Below are 16,842 nucleotides of genomic sequence, written 5' to 3'. Positions count from 1 at the left end.
TTTGGAATAAGTAATTCCAGAAAACTCAAATATATATTCATTCATTCACTTATTACCCAGGGAGTGGAAACATGAAATGAAAAAATGATACATTTCTTACTGAGAGCACAATAGGTAAACAGGTGATTACAACATTGATAGTAGTGGTCGTGATGGAGGTATGGATACCAACAAAGCATTGTGGGATTTCATGGAGAGGTGGATAACAAATTCTGTCCAGGAAAGTCATAAGGGTTCAAAAAAGGCGACATTTAAACTTTGACATAATTATACAGAAAATCCATAAGACTCTACAGAATAACTGTTAGAACTGAGAAGTAAATTTAAAGTTGTAAGATATAAAGTCAATATGAAAAATTTATTCTTTTTAAAATTTTAAAAAGATTTTATGTATTTATTTGAGAGAGAGCAAGAGAGCACAAGTGAGGGGGAGGGGGCAGAGGGACAAGTAGATTGCCTGTTGAGCAGGGAGCCTGACCCTGGGCTCTATTCTGGGACCCTGGGATCATGATCTGAGCTGAAGGCAGACACTTAACAGACTGAGGCACACAGGCACCCCTGAGAAATGTATTTCTATATACTGACAGTAACAAAAATAAAACAATAAAATTAAATTATACTCTTTACTCCATGCTAAGACCTAAATGAGCATTGCAGAGAGACATTAATGAAGACATAAATGAGGGGAAGGATAACCATATTTTTGACCAGAAGACTCAATTTTCTTGGCAATTTTTTTAAAAGATTTTATTTATTTATTTGACAGAGAGAGATCACAAGTAGGCAGAGAGGCAGGCAGAGAGAGAGAGGAGGAAGCAGGCTCCCTGCCGAGCAGAGAGCCCGATGCGGGACTCGATCCCAGGACCCTGAGATCATGACCTGAGCCGAAGGCAGCGGCTTAACCCACTGAGCCACCCAGGCACCCCAGAAGACTCAATTTTTTAAAAAAAGATATCAATTATCTCCAAATTGATTTATTGATTCAGTAAAATCTAACCAAAATCCACCAGGATCTTTAGTTTTCTTATTTTTTAGTGTTACTTTTAATTTTTTGATAGTCACACATCTGCCTTTATTGTGAGCAGCATGTGCGACATCTCCAACAACAGTTATAAAATTAATTTAAGAGTTGCCTGGGTGGCTCAGTCAGTTAAGCATCTGCCTTCCACTCAGGTCATGATCTCAGGGTCCTGGGATAGAGCCCTTGCTTGTCAAAATCCTTGCTTGGCAGGGAGTCTGCCCTTCCCTCTCCCTTAGCGCCTCCCCCGGCTTGTGTTCTCTCTATCTCAAATATGTAAATAGAAGAATCTCTAAAGAGTCATTTAAAAAAGCAGGGGTTCGGCGAAGCCACCCATTTGGAACTGTTGGTGCCTCATCTATAAATGCCAATCCAGAGCAGCAGGAAGAGGGTTCCAAAGTCCAAGAAGAACAAGGTCACCAAGATCAGGTGGTACACCAGGTGTACCTGGTGGAGGTAACCTCATAAACAAAGGACCAGGTGGTGAAGCACATGCCAGTGGCCAACTGCACCGTGGTCAGATATGGGAAGACAGCTGGCTTTCCTGGGCCGGTGGATCTGCTCATAGCAATCAATCTCCATTTTGTGGGGCACAGGGTAATCCTCCACTCTGCCATCAGAATAGCATGTTGGCAGGAGCTTCTTTTAATTTAATTTATCTTTTTTTACGAAATCGATAAGATGATGGTAAAATTGTTTATGAAAATGCAAATGATTTATGATAGTCTTGAAAAAAAGAACAAAAGATGTAAAGCTATAGCAATGGTGTAAGACAGTATAGCATGGTGTAAATAGAACAAATAGATCAATGGAAAAGAATAATAACTTCTAAAATCTTCTGCTCATCAAAAGACATTGCTAAGAAAATGTAAAGAGAAACTGCATCTGAGAAAAATTTTGCAGGGAAAATATTTGCAGGACTTGATTTAGAATATGTAACCTTGTAGGTCAATAATATAATCAACCCAATTGAATCAATATGATCAATATGATCAACCCAATTGAAAAACCGAATTGAAAAAATGAGCAAAAGACTTGAATGACTATGTCACACAAAAATATATACACATAGCCAATAAGCTCAGGAAAAGGTGCCAAACATCACTAGTCATCAGGGAAATGCAAATAAAAAAGCCACAATGAGGTATATCTTACACTTACTAAGAGTGAAAATACCAAATGTTGATAAGGATGTAAAGCAACCAGACCTCTCCTACATTGCTGGAGAGGTTGTAAGATGGTGTGCTACCATGGAAAATTATTTGGAAGTTCTTTTTTTTTTTTTTTTGAAGATTTTTATTTATTTATTTGACAGACAGAGATCACAAGTAGGCAGAGAGACAGGCAGAGAGAGGAGGAAGCAGGCTCCCAGCTGAGCAGAGAACCCCACACAGGGCTTGATCCCAGGACCCTGGGATCATGACTTGAGCCGAAGGCAGAGACTTTAACCCACTGAGCCATTTAGGTGCCCCTACTTGGCAGTTCTTTACAAGGTTAAACAAACACAGAACTGAGCATCCAGCCATTCCTAAGAACTACAAAGACTATGTCCACAAAAAGACTTGTAGAAAAATGTTCATAGATACTTCATTCATAATAGCCTCAAGACAGAAACAACCCAAGTGGCCATTAACAAGAATGGAATAAACAAATAGTAGTTTACTCATACAGTGGAATACTAGACAGCAGGGCAAAGTGATAAACACAACATGGGTGAGTCTCACAAATATTATGCTGAACTAAAGAAGCCAGGTAAAAAAAATAGTACATATTGTCTGATTTCATTTATGGAAAGTTTAAGAAGAGATTTAAAAAAAAAACTAATCAAAAGAGATTGTTATCGGGGAGCCTGGGTGGCTCAGTGGTTTAAGCCTCTGCCTTCGGCTCAGGTCATGATCTCGGGGTCCTGGGATCAAGCGCCGCATCGGGCTCTCTGCTCCGCAAGCAAGGAGCCTGCTTCTCCGTCTCTTTCTGCCTGCCTTTCTGCCTACTGATCTCTCTAAATAAATAAAATCTTAAAAATAAAATCTTAAAAAAAAAAAAAAGAGATTGTTATCAGAAGAGTGGTTGCAGAGGGAACTTTCTGTATTGGTGAGGAATGATCCATGTCTTAATTTGGGTGTTGATTACACACTGTGTATATTTGCAGACCTCTTCAATCTGTATAGTTAAATATGTTCACTTTATTGTATGTAAAATAAAAGCAAATTGGGTTCTTGAGTAGAGATTTTTATATTCAGAAGGAAGAAGAGAATTCTAGGTGGAAGGGACTATTATTAAACAAAGACTGATAAATGTGATTGACACTTTATTTTCTGGACATGATGAAAAATTTTGTGTTGTTATATCATATGACTTATAGAATTGAAAAGAAAGGGTTAAAGGAGGTCAAAGTAGTAGCATGGAACCAGATCATACTCCTTCACTAGTAAGAAGGGTAATATGATCATAAAGTCTTAAAGATTTGTGGGGTAGGGTGAATGGCCTGAAGCAGAGGTTGGCAAGCTTCTTTCACAAAGGACCAGAGAGTAAATATTTTAGGCTTTGGGGGTTAAGTACTCTTTTTTGTACTCCATTCTGCACGGTAGTGTGAAAATAACCCATAGGCAATGCCTAAGAGGATGAGCGGCTGGCTGTTCTAGTACAACTTTGTTTATGGACACTGAAATTTTGGTTTCATAGAATTTTCATGCATCACAAAATATTACTTAATATTTTTTTAACCATTAGAAAATGTAGGGACCTTTCTTAGGTTGTGGGTCATCATTGTCATTGTTACCATTTTAGAAAACGGTTCTTTGAGAAATTACCACAAGCCAGAAGCTAGCTGCCCCACCCCCCACCAGGTAGTGACAAAGCCCATGATCTCCATTTCATAAATGAGGTACTGATGGAATTGCCTCCATCACAGTGTTGGTGACAGAACTGACCATGGACCCACACACCTGTTTACAGTTAGTGCTTAGGTCCTGTGGGCCATCAGGCCTCCTATAATGCTCATATAAGGCACAATTGATCAGGAACATGTTTAATGTCATGGATCTATATATGCCTAGTCACACGAATTTGGAAATAAAAAGCTAAAATAAGTAAGAATATGAAGAAAATGGATAAAACCCTAATTATTTTGAGAAACCAACATCTTTCTTTCTTTTTTTTTTAAATAATCTTTCTTTTTTTTTTTATTTAGGAAGTTCTGTCTGATATGACAAATCTCTATTTGATGCTCATCTTCAGAACTGTCCTAGCTATGCCTGGCCCTTTAATTTTCCAAGTAAATTTTTAGAACTATGTCAAATCCCTTTAAAATGTGTTAGAGTTTTGGCTGTAATAACATTGAATTTATAGATGAATTTGAGGGAAGTTGAAACTTTATACTCTCCTCATCCATATTTTGTTAAGTAGAACACTAATATCTGTAGGTTTTGATGTTATTTTGAAGGCAATCTTCTATTCTTTTATATTTCTTTTGTAGTTATTGTTACTGTATTCAACTGCTATCTCTTTCTTTTCTTCTTTTGTTTTCTTTCTTCCTTTCTCTCTCTCTCTTTCTTTCTCTTATTTCCGGTTAGTTAACATACAGTGTCATATTAATTTCAGGTGTCCAAATACTGATTCAATAATTCTATACAATACGGAGTGCTCATTATAAATGTACTCTTAATTCCCTTTACCTATTTGTCCCCTTCCCCTCCCCTTTGGTAACTATCTGTTGTCTATGGTTAAGAGTCCATGTTTTTGTTTATTTCTGTTTTTTTCCATTGTTTCCTTTGTTTTGTTTTTAAAATTCCACATATGAGCAAAATCATATGGTATTTTTTACACTGCTACTCTTTTGCTCCATTACTGACATTTTCTTACTAGGTAAATGAGTTAAACAAGCAAGTAAAAAAAAAAAAAAAAAAAAGCAAGACTACAGATGTCTAGACTATCATAATTAACGTGCTTGGACTGACAGACAGATATGGAACTCTTTTTACCCCCAAAGTGGAAATCACGCAGGCCACAATCAATAAACGAGTGTAGTAAAGTTATAAATGAGCAATAAAAGCAAATGAGGGAACAGAAGGAAAAACCAAAATATTGGGAAATTTAACAATATAAAATTAAATATAAGATAAATTTAACAAAATTATTCCTGGATTAAGGAAAACATCAGAATTGCAATTTAAAAGCTTTGCAAATGAAAGGCACCTGGGTGGGTGATGGGCCATACAACTCTTGTTTTTTTGTTTTTTTAAAGATTTTATTTATTTATTTGACAGAGATCACAAGTAGGCAGAGAGGCAGGCAGAGAGAGAGGAGGAAGCAGGCTCCCTGTTGAGCAGACAGCCTGATGCGGGGCTCCATCCCGGGACCCTGAGATCATGACCTGAGCTGAAGGCAGAGGCTTTAACGCACTGAGCCCCCAGGCGCCCCTACAACTCTTGTTTTCAACTTGAGTCATGATCTCAAGCCCTGGTCAAGCTCAGTCAGCTGGAGAGTCTGCTGGAGATTCCCCCTCCCTCTCCCTGCCCCTCCCTGCCTCAAATAAATAAAAATAAATAAATAAATCTTTAAAAACAAACAAAACCATTGCGAAATAACAGGTGCTTTACATATTAAAATCCACACTAAGCAGCTCTCTGAGTACCTTTAAAAGAAGAAACTTGGCCCTCCCCCCACCCACAACACCATGTAAAAGATGGACTTGGAGATGGCAGTGATGTGTGTATGAGCCAAAGAACACAAAGGATTGCCTGCAAGCACTGGGGGCCAGATAGAGAAGTGGAACAGATTCTTCCTCAGGCTTTCTTCAGGGCTCTTCTATAGCCATAGGTGGGATCCTGCGGGAAAGACAAGGACCAGTAGGTGTTTGTCTTGATCCCAAATAAGGCAGCCACCTCCCCAATGCCAGATCTGCAGATCTTGACCAGATATCAGAGGAATTTGGAAGGGTTGGGAAGGAACTCCTTAAAGAAGTTCTAAGAGGTTCCAAGGAACACCTTGATTTTGGACTCTAGTCTCCAGAATTGTGAGAGAGTAAATTTCTATTGTTTAAGGCGCCGGGTTTGTAATAGTTATGCCAGTCCTAGCAAACATACTATGTGGAATTTATGTTACATTTTATGTTATATACATTTGAAATCCTGGATGAGGTGGGTGATCACCTGGGAAATGTAAAGCCCTCATAAAAAGGCAAAAAACAAAAGCAAAACAAAACAAAAAACCAACCTTGAAATTGTGATCCACAGTCAGCCCACCAAAAAGTTGGAGACTGTACAGTTTTATGCAAAGAATCTACCTAATCTTCAGAAAAGTAGATATCCCCGTGTTATATACAGTATTCAGTGCATAGAGAAAGTGGAATGCTTATAAAATATTTCTAGAAGGTTAACATATCCTGTTAATAAAGACAGAGAAGGGGGGTGTGCAAAAAGAAACCAGTAGGAATATCTTATTTACGCACTTAATTAGTAAATTTCTAAAAAAACACAAAAACCCACCAACAATAAATCCAACCAAGCAGTGGGTTAATAAAATAATAAGCTATGGCCAAGCCGAGTGCACAAGGCTGAGGCAACGCAAAGGAATCTAGTTAACGGGGTTTAAAGAAAAAAAGTCCTAATCCTGTCAACAGGTGCTGAAAAAGCATTTGACAAAATTCAACATGCACTCCTGGTGGAAACAAACAGCAAGCAGCAACAAAGTCAGGAGACCCGAGTGACCTGGACAAAAGGCATCTGCCAAAGAATTGTTAAGGTAAAGACAGCAAAACAAAAAGGATGCCCACTGTCAGAGTTACAATTCAGTATTTCTTCTGGAGTTTCTGGACAATACAATAAGACGAGGGAAAGAAACGAGATGCAAGAATTGTTTTGTTTTGTTTTGTTTTTTAAAGATCTCCATTATGAGACCAACAGAACTAGTAAGAGTTCCATAAGACAGGTGGACTCCAGATCCACATTCTATCTCTGCTCTATAGCAGCAATGGCCAATGGAAAGCATCACTGAAAAGTTCCATGAATAATAGCTGCAAACTCGGGGCCCCTGGGAGGGCTCAGTTATTTAAGTGTCTGCTTTCAGCTCAGGTCCAGATCCCAGGGTCCTGGCATCGAGCGTTTCGTCAGGTGCCCTGCTCAGCCAGGAGCCTGCTCCTCCCTCTACTCCCCACCCTCCCCCTTGAGGTAGCAGCTACCTCTCTCTCTCTCTCTCTCTCTCTCTCTCTCTCAAATAAACAAATAAAATTTAAAAAAAAATGGCCAAAAACTCATCAAACAGCTCAGAATAAAGCTAACAGGTGCCTCAGTTTGTGTGAAGAATGAATACAACCTCTCTGGTGGCAGGAAAAGAAGACTTAAGCATGTGGAGGGAAACACCGTGGCACGTGTCTGGCCCGAAGCAGTACCCTCCGCCACCCTCAGCATATCATCTCTTTGAGAGGGAAGAACGCAGCATATTTGAAATTAGGCTTTTTCTGGAAGGGGTAGGAGTTGACATTTATTCGATGCCCACTCTGTGCCAAAACTTTTACAATTTTATTTCAGTTAAACTCTCTTAAGCCTCAGTTTTCTTGTCTGTAATACAGAAAGATAATTGTGACTTAAAGGGGCAAATACATTAAAACAACAATAAAGGTACAAACTTCCCAGTTATGAAATAGAGTAAGTCATGGGAGGAAAAGTACAGCATAGGGAACATAGTCTGTAATAGCATCATTACTTTGTATGGTGACAGATGGTAACTACACTTATCATCGTGAGCATTGCATAATGTATAGAATCGTTGAACCACTATGCTGTACACCTAAAACTAATATGATACTGTATGACAACTGTACTTCAATTGTATTCAATAAATAAATCAATTAATTAGGAATAACAACAACTCTTTATAGAGTCTTTCATGGAGTAAGAGCTCAAGAAAATGACAGGAAAAAAAATCCCATGTTATTTAACAAATAAGCTATTTACTTCTTATGGTAACACTGTAAAGAAAGATTTTTTAAAATTTAAATTCAATTAATGAACATATAGTGTATTCTTAGTTTCCGAGGTAGAGTTCAGTGATTCATCAGTCTTATATAATACCCAGTGCTCATGACATCGCTTGCCCTCCTTCATGTCCATCACCCTGTTACTGCATCCCTCCCACCCCCCTCCCCAAGAAGAAATGTTTATACTTGAGGAAATTGAGTCCACTGTGCAGTTCCTGTTTGAAGATTGTTCCCTCTGTGTTTTAAACTGGATCTTGTCCCTACACACCATGCAGTCATTCAGGGTGCATGCTGATTGGTTTGTAAGCAGATCCAGTGGAGAGGAGAAAAGGATGCTGGGGGAAGGAAGAATATATAGTCTGAAATCTGTTTTTTACTTTTTAAAAAAGATTTTATCTATTTATTCGAGAGAGAGAGAGCACAATTTGGGGAGAACAGAGGGAGAGGGAGGAGCAGACTCCCCACTGATCAAGGAGCACGATGCAGTACTCAACCCCAGGACCCCGAGATCATGACCTGAGCCGAAGGAAGATGCTTAACCAGCAGAGCCACCCAGGTGCCGCTGTAATCTGATTTGAGTATGGTAGCGGCTCAGTAGAAGCACCGCCCGTAACGACCCTCGACTTCCCTCCCTCTGCCATAGACCTGTGATAATCAGTGGCAGAAGTCAATTGAATTGTCCTGCAGATTTAGTCGGTCTTCTGCAAAGCTGGTAAAACAAATGAACCCTGAAATCCAGATGTCCCTCAGGGAACCTGCAGTTTTGTAGTTGAAAATCCAGTTCCTTCCTAAAGTCTCCCGGGCTTTGGGAGCTTGCTCACTGTTCTTAGTGCTGGTGGAATGGGCCAGACCCATCTTTTCTGCACTGAGGGGCTAATCTGTAGGTTTTTTTTTGTTTTGTTTTTTGTTTTTTGCTGTTGTTTTCCAGCCTCAAATGGCTTTTCTTTGTTGCCCTGTCAGAGTTCTTATTTTATAATGCCTTGAGTAATTTTTTAAATCTTTTGTTTATATTATCTATTGTACTCCACGCTCCAGGCAGAGCCTTTGTGAACAGGTGCTGGCCAGCGGGCTGCCTACAACTCCAGGGCTCTCTGAGGCAGGTGACCAGACTGCCCAGATTGTCTGAGGTGTGAGAGGTCTGACAACCCAGCCACCGCACTTTTGGGCCAGGAGGGAAGGAGGCCTTACCCCGAGGGCCTCCCCACAGACAGCGAATACATGTGGCTTTGGCAAAGCAAGTAGAAGTGCTCCCACCTCACCTTGCATGAAAAGACACTCAAGGGAGACACAATATTCCAATGATGGAGAGCATGGGACAGCACATGAAGTTCTAGGTCAGATTTTTGTAGATGAATTTTTATTGGAACACAGCCATGCTCATTCAGGTAGGTATAGCCTGTGGCTGCTTTCCTGTTAGAATGACGGAGGGGAGCAGTTTCAACAGACAGTTCATGGCCCACAAAGACTAGGATATTTACCTTTCTGGCCCTTGACTATAAGGGTTTGCAGACCTGTGCTCTAGAGGCCTAATTTGGAACCCTCTAGTTGGCACTCAGCAATCAGAAATCCTCCTAAAGCAATGGTGAGGCACAGCCCCAGCAGGGACCAGGCCTTAGGGGACATTTTGGTGACCAGTGTCATGGTTGTTTGTCCCTATTCATGCAAGGATGGGCAGTGTCTACAGCTTAAAATTTTTTTATAAATTTTTAATTATTTTATTATTTTTTTTTAATTAAGTAGGCTCCACGCCCAATGTGGAGCTTGAACTCATAACCCTGAGATTAAGAGTCACATGTTCTGCCAACTGAGCCAGCCAGGTGCTCCACCTTAAAGTTTTTAAAAATTGAAATAACATATACAGAACATAAAATTTACCGTTTCAATCATTTTCTTAAAGATTTTATTTATTTATTTATTTTTAGAGAGAGAGAGCATGAGCGGGGGAGGGGTAGAGGGAGAGGAAGAGAGAGAGAATCTGGAGCAGACTCTGGGTTAAAAATGGAGCCCTGAGATCATGACCCGAGCCAAGACCAAGAGTTGGATGCTCAACTGACTGAGCCACCCAGCACCCCACCCCCCATTTTAACCATTTTTAAGTTCAGTAGCATTAAATGCATTCACATTTCTGGACAACCAGTCCATCTCCAGAACTTTTTCATCATCTCAAACTGAATGCCTAAGCCTTTAACCATTTCTCCTATCTTGACATTTTCAGTGGTTAAGAGCCCATTTCTCTCATTCACCATGATAATTCATGAGTCACTAGTGTCAGCAAAGAATATCCATTTTTGATTGCCTGCCAAAGAGCAAATCCTCTGTGTCAACGGGATCTGTGTGGCAGAAGGCAGAGGAAGCTGCCTCTTTGCTGTGTTCAGGCTGGGCAGCTAACCAACTGCTCCCAGGGTGTATATTCTTGAGAGCACGTGGTCGGATTTAAGCTGAAATCAGCTGGCACTCACACACCTGCACACTGATAATACTGAAGCAATTTTTAAAAAATTTATTTATTAGAGAGAGAGAGAGAGAGATCACAAGTAGGCAGAGAGGCAGGCAGAGAGAGGAGGAAGCAGGCTCCCTGCTGAGCAGAGAGCCCGATGAGGGGATCGATCCCAGGACCTTGAGATCATGACCTGAGCCGAAGGCAGAGGCTTAATGCACTGAGCCACCTGTTTTCACAGGCGCCCCAATACTGAAGCAATTTAAAGTAAATCACTATAACCCGCATGAAGCATGGTTTTGGAGGCTTGGGAGGTGCTCCGTAAATATTTCCTGGGCAGAAAATGAGGACAAGAATGAATGAATCTATTCTGAAAGCAAGAGTAAAGAAATTGTCTTTCAGATTTTGGTTTTCATTGGTCACATTTTCAAGAATCTCACACTTCCGTTTTGTGGTTCTCCTTCAGGAACATGATTGTTTTAATAATTCTTCCAACATTGATAAGAACAGTTGTTTTGAACTGGACATTGTCAAGGGGTGTCCCAAAGTCCTGCTTTTCTATCCTTCACATGTGTCCCTGCACATCTCTCCTTCGCACCCCAGCTTCCTTGACCTGGGTATGTTCAGATTTCCACAAGAACTGCTTGGTGCAGGGGGGTGGAGTTCTATCCTGATTCAAAATGTGGGAGACTTCTCAGGTTCTCCTGCACAGGTATGCCACTGAGAAATTGTCAGGATTTGCACTTCAGTGGAATTTAAGATGATCCTGACTGGTTCCTCTCTCTCCCATTCCCTTCTCCCAAATCTGGTCAGAGACTCACTATAGAGATGGCAGAACTGGGTGTGTGTTTTCACACTGTAGGGGAATATGGGAGTGTGGATTTAGACGTGAGGATTGGAAATAGGAACCACCTTGGTTTCCACCCTAGGGAACCAGTGGCTGGAAGAAGCCTTAAAAACAACCAGAAGGGCACTACCACTGGGCAGATAGAGACTGAGGCCAGGAAGACTAAGTGGCATGGGGAGGCAGGCCAAGGTGGCGGATCACATAGGTCCTAGAGGCAGAGCCCTGACAAGCCTCATTTCTACATCCTCAAATAGAATGTTGAATTTCTTTTGCCCGGGTTGACTATTGTTAAAAAAAAAAAAAAAAAAAAGGGTGGGGAGGTTCCTGGGTGGCTCAGTCATTAAGTGTCTGCCTTTGGCTCAGGTCATGATCCCTGGGTCCTGGGATTGAGCCCCACATGAGACTCCCTGCTTGGTGGGAAGCCTGCTTCTCCCTCTGCCTGACACTCCCCCTGCTTGTGCTCCCTCTCTTGCTGTGTCTCTCTGTCAAATAAATAAATAAAATCTTAAAAAAAAAAAAAAAGGGACCTAGGTGGAATGTAGCTTCTACCACAGATGTTATTTATTTATTTATTTTAAGAAACGGTTATCAATTATTTAATTCTTGATAGAGGAATGGAAATAAATCTCAAAACCAAATATCATTCAGTCACTTGAGGAAACTATAGAATAAAGACCCAACAGTTTTGGCTAATGAAAACAAGATGCGTCCACCTCCCCACTTGGCTGACCCTGGCCTGCGTTGTACAGTTCTGCAGACAGCTCTTAGCATAGGTCAGTGGAGTGAGGTAAGCTGAAAAATGATGAGCTCTAGAGAGTATTCAAGCATTTTTGCTGACTGTATTGCATTTGTGTTTGCTTACGGCCACCTTTCTGTGTTTTGACGTAATTCCAATCTATACATCCCTGTAAAAGGCAATTGATTTGCAGGCAAAAGTCTTCAACACCAACCAACTAGAGTCAATCCATTCTCCATCACATCTGCAATTGAAGATCAATCCAAGATGGCACAAAGCCCCTAGAAGCAAGAGGTGCTGCTTTGCAAAAGGACTGTGTACCTCCCTTCGGGGCGCCTGGGTGGCTCAGTGGGTTAAGCCTCTGCCTTCGGCTCAGGTCATGATCCCTGGGTCCTGGGATCGAGTCCCGCATGGGGCTCTCTGCTCAGCGGGGAGCCTGCTTCCCTCGCTCTCTCTCTGCCTGCCTCTCTGCCTACTTGTGGTTTCTCTCTGTCAAATAAATAAATAAAATCTTTAAAAAAAAAAAAAAAAAAAAGGACTGTGTACCTCCCTTGATGGCACTAAGTGAATGAGCTTTCATGCTGGTGAAGGTGAAGAGACCAGAAACATCATGCCACAGGGATACGATGTTTGTTTGTTTTGTAAGATTTTATTCTTTTATTTGACAGAGAGAGAGCAGGAGAGCACAGGCAGGGGGAACAGCAGGCAGAGGGAGAGGGAGAAGCAGGCTCCCTGCTAAGTACAGAGCCTGATGAGATGCTGGATCCCAGGACCCTGACGATTGATCTCAGGACCCTGGGATCAAGCAACGATAGACACTTAACTAACTGAACCACCCAGGTGCCCCAGGATATAATGTCTGAAATGAAAGGGGGAGCAGATCCTATTGGAGCACGCACACTAAATGCAGCAGAATTGAAGAGAAAGTTTGTCACATATGAAGCCCATTATAATAAGAGGGAAATATGAAATCAGGGTTATCAAAGCAACCCAGCTGCCTTTTGGGGCCCATGGAGCCAATGGAGAAGCCACCTTCCAGTTGGTGCTCACTCTGCCAATTCTCCAGATTGAGGCCCAAGCCGGTGAAGCAGATGAGCCCTCAGCATCACAGGGGACAAACTCTGGCCACACGGCAAGACAGTGGCAGCAGCGTTTGATCACCTCTGCTTCTCAGTCAACAGTGAAGCACCAGAGCTCTCCACCTTCCCAATCAGTTACCACAAACTGGCCAGGTGGAGGGGCTGTGATACCCCTGGGTTGGCATGCAGTGGCCATCCAAGGTGTATACCTTGAGGGAGCTGTCGTAGCTGCCAGTCACACCAGGGAGCCCATGGCAGTTCATGACCACTGAGAGAGGAATGAGATTGGCCAGATCAGACCAAGGACGCTCAGCACAAAACAACCAGGCTGCTAGGGCTGCTGTGGATCTCCTTCAAAAAGCCTTTCTGAGTGCAGACTTGTATACGGTAGTTGCCTCGGTCAGCAGCCAGCTCCTCACCTTGACTGGCCACACAGAGACTGACTGAGGATTGAACATTCCTGGAATGCTGCCTTAGTCCCTATCTTTCTGAGAAGGAGGCACTGTGGGATACTGGCAACAGTCTCCAAACCCAGTGCTGAGCAGGTGAGGGCCCAGGGCTGGCCACCACTTCCTCAAGACTCGTCCATCTCTCTAAGTGTAACTGAGTTGGAGGCAGCAGATGTTGCAGGCTCCAAAGCCCAGGAATCTTCCATGTTGACTGTCTGAAGCTTTTTTAAAAAATTTATTTATTTTAATTTATTTATTTTTAAATTTAATTTATTTGACACACTGAGAGCGAGCACAAGTAGGCAGAGTAGCAGGCAGAGGGAGAGAGTGAGAAGCAGGCGCCCACTGAGCCGGGAACCTGACTCGGGGCTCGATTCCAGGACTCTGGGATCACGACCTGAGCCCAAGGTAGATGCTTAATAGACTGAGCCACCCCGGAGCCCCTTTCAAGGGCTTTTTAACAGCCTGCTTGATTTGGGCGGGGGAGGGGCACATAGCCAACCTGAGGAAGCTCCAAGGTCCGTAGAGTAAGCTCCCAAAGCAGGCTGGCAGTGAGCTCTGGGTCCTCTTCATCTGCTCTCTCCTCCAGTAGCCCTCCATCTGCCTGCTTGATCTTGGCCAGGAAGTGGTCACAGTGAGACACAGCCTGCACCTCTGCCATGGTAAGCAGGTAAGTCTGCTCCTCTACCAGTTGACTACTGGATTTCTCAATCTCAGCCTAAGAGCCTGTGAAGAACTTTTGAGAGCGAGTCAGCTCTTCCTGGACCCAGGGCTCCTCTGGCCCTCTTCCTGGAGAATTGCCTTATGCCTAGCCTGAAGGTCGTTGGAGACCCCTTCCAAGGCCACCTCCCTCAGCTGCAGCTCCCCACCTAAACTCCTGCCGACTTCTCTCCAAAGTCTTGACACCGCCCCTCACCTGCATTTTGGGTGGGGAGTGGCCAGGGGCCAGAGGGTTGGGGTCCGCCTCCGGGCCAGGCTCGCACAACACGACAGCACAACTCCGGCAGCCGCCCCCCACAGCACCCGCGCAGGAGCCGCCCCGCCGCAGCGCTACTGACCCAACAGCATCAAGGACCTTCAGCACTTTCAGGCTGTCTGTCAGCTGGGTGAGGCTGGTTATGCGGGTAGGGTTGCTGCACAAGGGACAGCAGCCACCACTGATGCTACTGGCCAGGAGCTTCTGCAAGCACTGGCGGGAGATGCTTGGCCACTGTGCTGACAGTTGGGCCGCTGCTTCTCTGTGAAAGAGTCCGCGCAGATCGGGTGCTTCAGCACGTCCCCGGCGGCTTCCAGGTTCAGGTGAGAAGCTGCTGCGGCTGCTGCTGCAGTGGTCACTGCGCTTCCCTCGAGGGATCTGCTAACACAACCCAGAGCTGAAGAGTTTGGTGTTCATGCTCCAGAAGGTCAAATCCTGCTGACCACCTGTGGCTCTGATGTGTCCACTGCCACCTTCTACCACAGACGTTTGAATAAGGATGTTAGAAGTTGGAAGGGACTGGGGACATTTATGGGAATGGGCTGATCTGGGGGCAGTGATAGGAAAATAATAGTGACAGGGACCTGATATATAAACACAGATCAGCAAAGGGCCCCACTGCCTTGGATATTCTGTGCCTGGCCTCCTGCCCGTCCTTCTGTGACAAGGGCCTTGCAGGTTGAGGGGTAGTACCCTCTGTACTTTAGTCCTCCTTGTGCAATAATTCATTGTGTAGGCATCGATTCATATATTCCCGTCTTACTGATCCAAAACCCTGGGGTAAGAGGGAAATATTTAAAAAAAAATTAATTTTGACATGAATTAACTTAAAACTTGCCTTGTCTTCAATGTTTGACCCTTCTGGGCTATAGCTGGTTCCTGGGTTTGCTTGCATTGAAGGGCACAGACCCTGGGTCATTTAGGCTAATGTGATCATCTGCCTCTTCATGCCCAGGTAATCATCTCAGTTTTCCCTCCCTTTGACTTGAGTTGGGGAGGGCTGGGAGAGAGAGGGAGAGGGAGAGAGAGAGAGAGAATGAATGTGTGACTGGAGCTGAGTTATCCTGGCATCTCTCTTTAAAGGAGTTGAAGACTAACTTTAACTTCTGACAGGGAAGTATTCATAATAATTTAGCGTATTAAATTATAGCTAATTATAACTTTTTTGTTTGTTTCTGAAAGCTAGAAATAAGCCAACAAGACGTTTGGCCAAGTTTGTATTATACTTGTCTCTTGGGCAGTCAGTGTTACAGATTAGTGAGGTAAACCAACTAGGTCAGCTGATCCTCCTTTTAACTTTTCCTTCTTTAAAAAGTAAAAGCTGGAGAAAGGAACTGTGACCTCTGAGGCTGTTTAGATTCTGTGCAGTTTTCTGGAAAACATCTTCATTGTTCGGGGTGAGAGGTTGAAGGTTTATTTTTATGCATCTCCGTTTTTAGCTGCAGATCAACATTGCTGGCTCACGGTGGAAGCCCCTTTGTATGAAACGTCCCTTATTGCTTCTGTCCCTTGAGCATAGCATGTGCCAAATTATCATTCCTAATAGGCTGGTTGATCTTCTGGAGAGAGGAAACATCTTGATAACTCCCTGAGATATGTTATGTCAGAGAAAGTGTGTCATGGATCCTTGACAGCGCACACAAGGGCATCGATAGGGATGGAATGCCAGGTGCCAGGCCTTCCAGCTCACCTGCTCAGGGACTGTTACCCATCATATCTCATTACCCAACTGTGTACACTTGGCTGCCATTTTCTCAAAGACACTTACGCAGTGGTATTTGGTAACGACGTCAATTCTTTTCCTGTCTGACCTAGAAGATTACAGTGACTCAATGTTGGCTGGTCAACCTTAAAGATTAAATCGAGGACATTGGCTTAATGATTTTAACAGCTAGTGTAAAGGATTTCCCAAGTGTGAGAATCATAAAATAAAATAGGGTTGGAAATTTTATTCAATCTTAAAGAGAAAGTAAGTAACAGAGCTCAAGGTTTATTTTATGATTGTATTCCTTAAAAAATAAGCTTCACATTTTAAAAGAATTAAACAGGAATATGATATAAGAGTCCAGTGGAGAATCAGCATACCCTAAACTTATAAAATGCCCTACTGTGTGAATGGATATCTGATTTTATGTTGGAAACTTTGTGAGAATCATTAGAATCCTATGATTATGATAATTATTTTCTTAGTTGAATTCCTTTGGGTAAAACTTTTATTTGCTTTAGTTCAGTGTCTCTCAGACGTTCATATGCATAAGAATCTCCTGGGGAGTTTGTTTATAATGCAGATTCCTGGGCCTTATCCTGAGACCTCAGTAGATATG

General features: G+C 42.7%; 1 pseudogene; it reads right to left on the bottom strand.

Moving 5' to 3' along the window:
• Nucleotides 1-12,945: 12,945 nt before the first annotated feature.
• Nucleotides 12,946-16,268, bottom strand: LOC122905351 (annotated as a pseudogene).
• Between the last annotated feature and the right edge of the window lie 574 nt (nucleotides 16,269-16,842).

This window comes from Neovison vison, chromosome 4, assembly GCF_020171115.1.
Source record: "Neovison vison isolate M4711 chromosome 4, ASM_NN_V1, whole genome shotgun sequence".
In the NCBI taxonomy this organism is placed as follows: domain Eukaryota; kingdom Metazoa; phylum Chordata; class Mammalia; order Carnivora; family Mustelidae; genus Neogale; species Neogale vison.
Note: the sequence above shows the minus strand (reverse complement) of the source record. Positions and strands in the feature narration are given on the sequence as shown.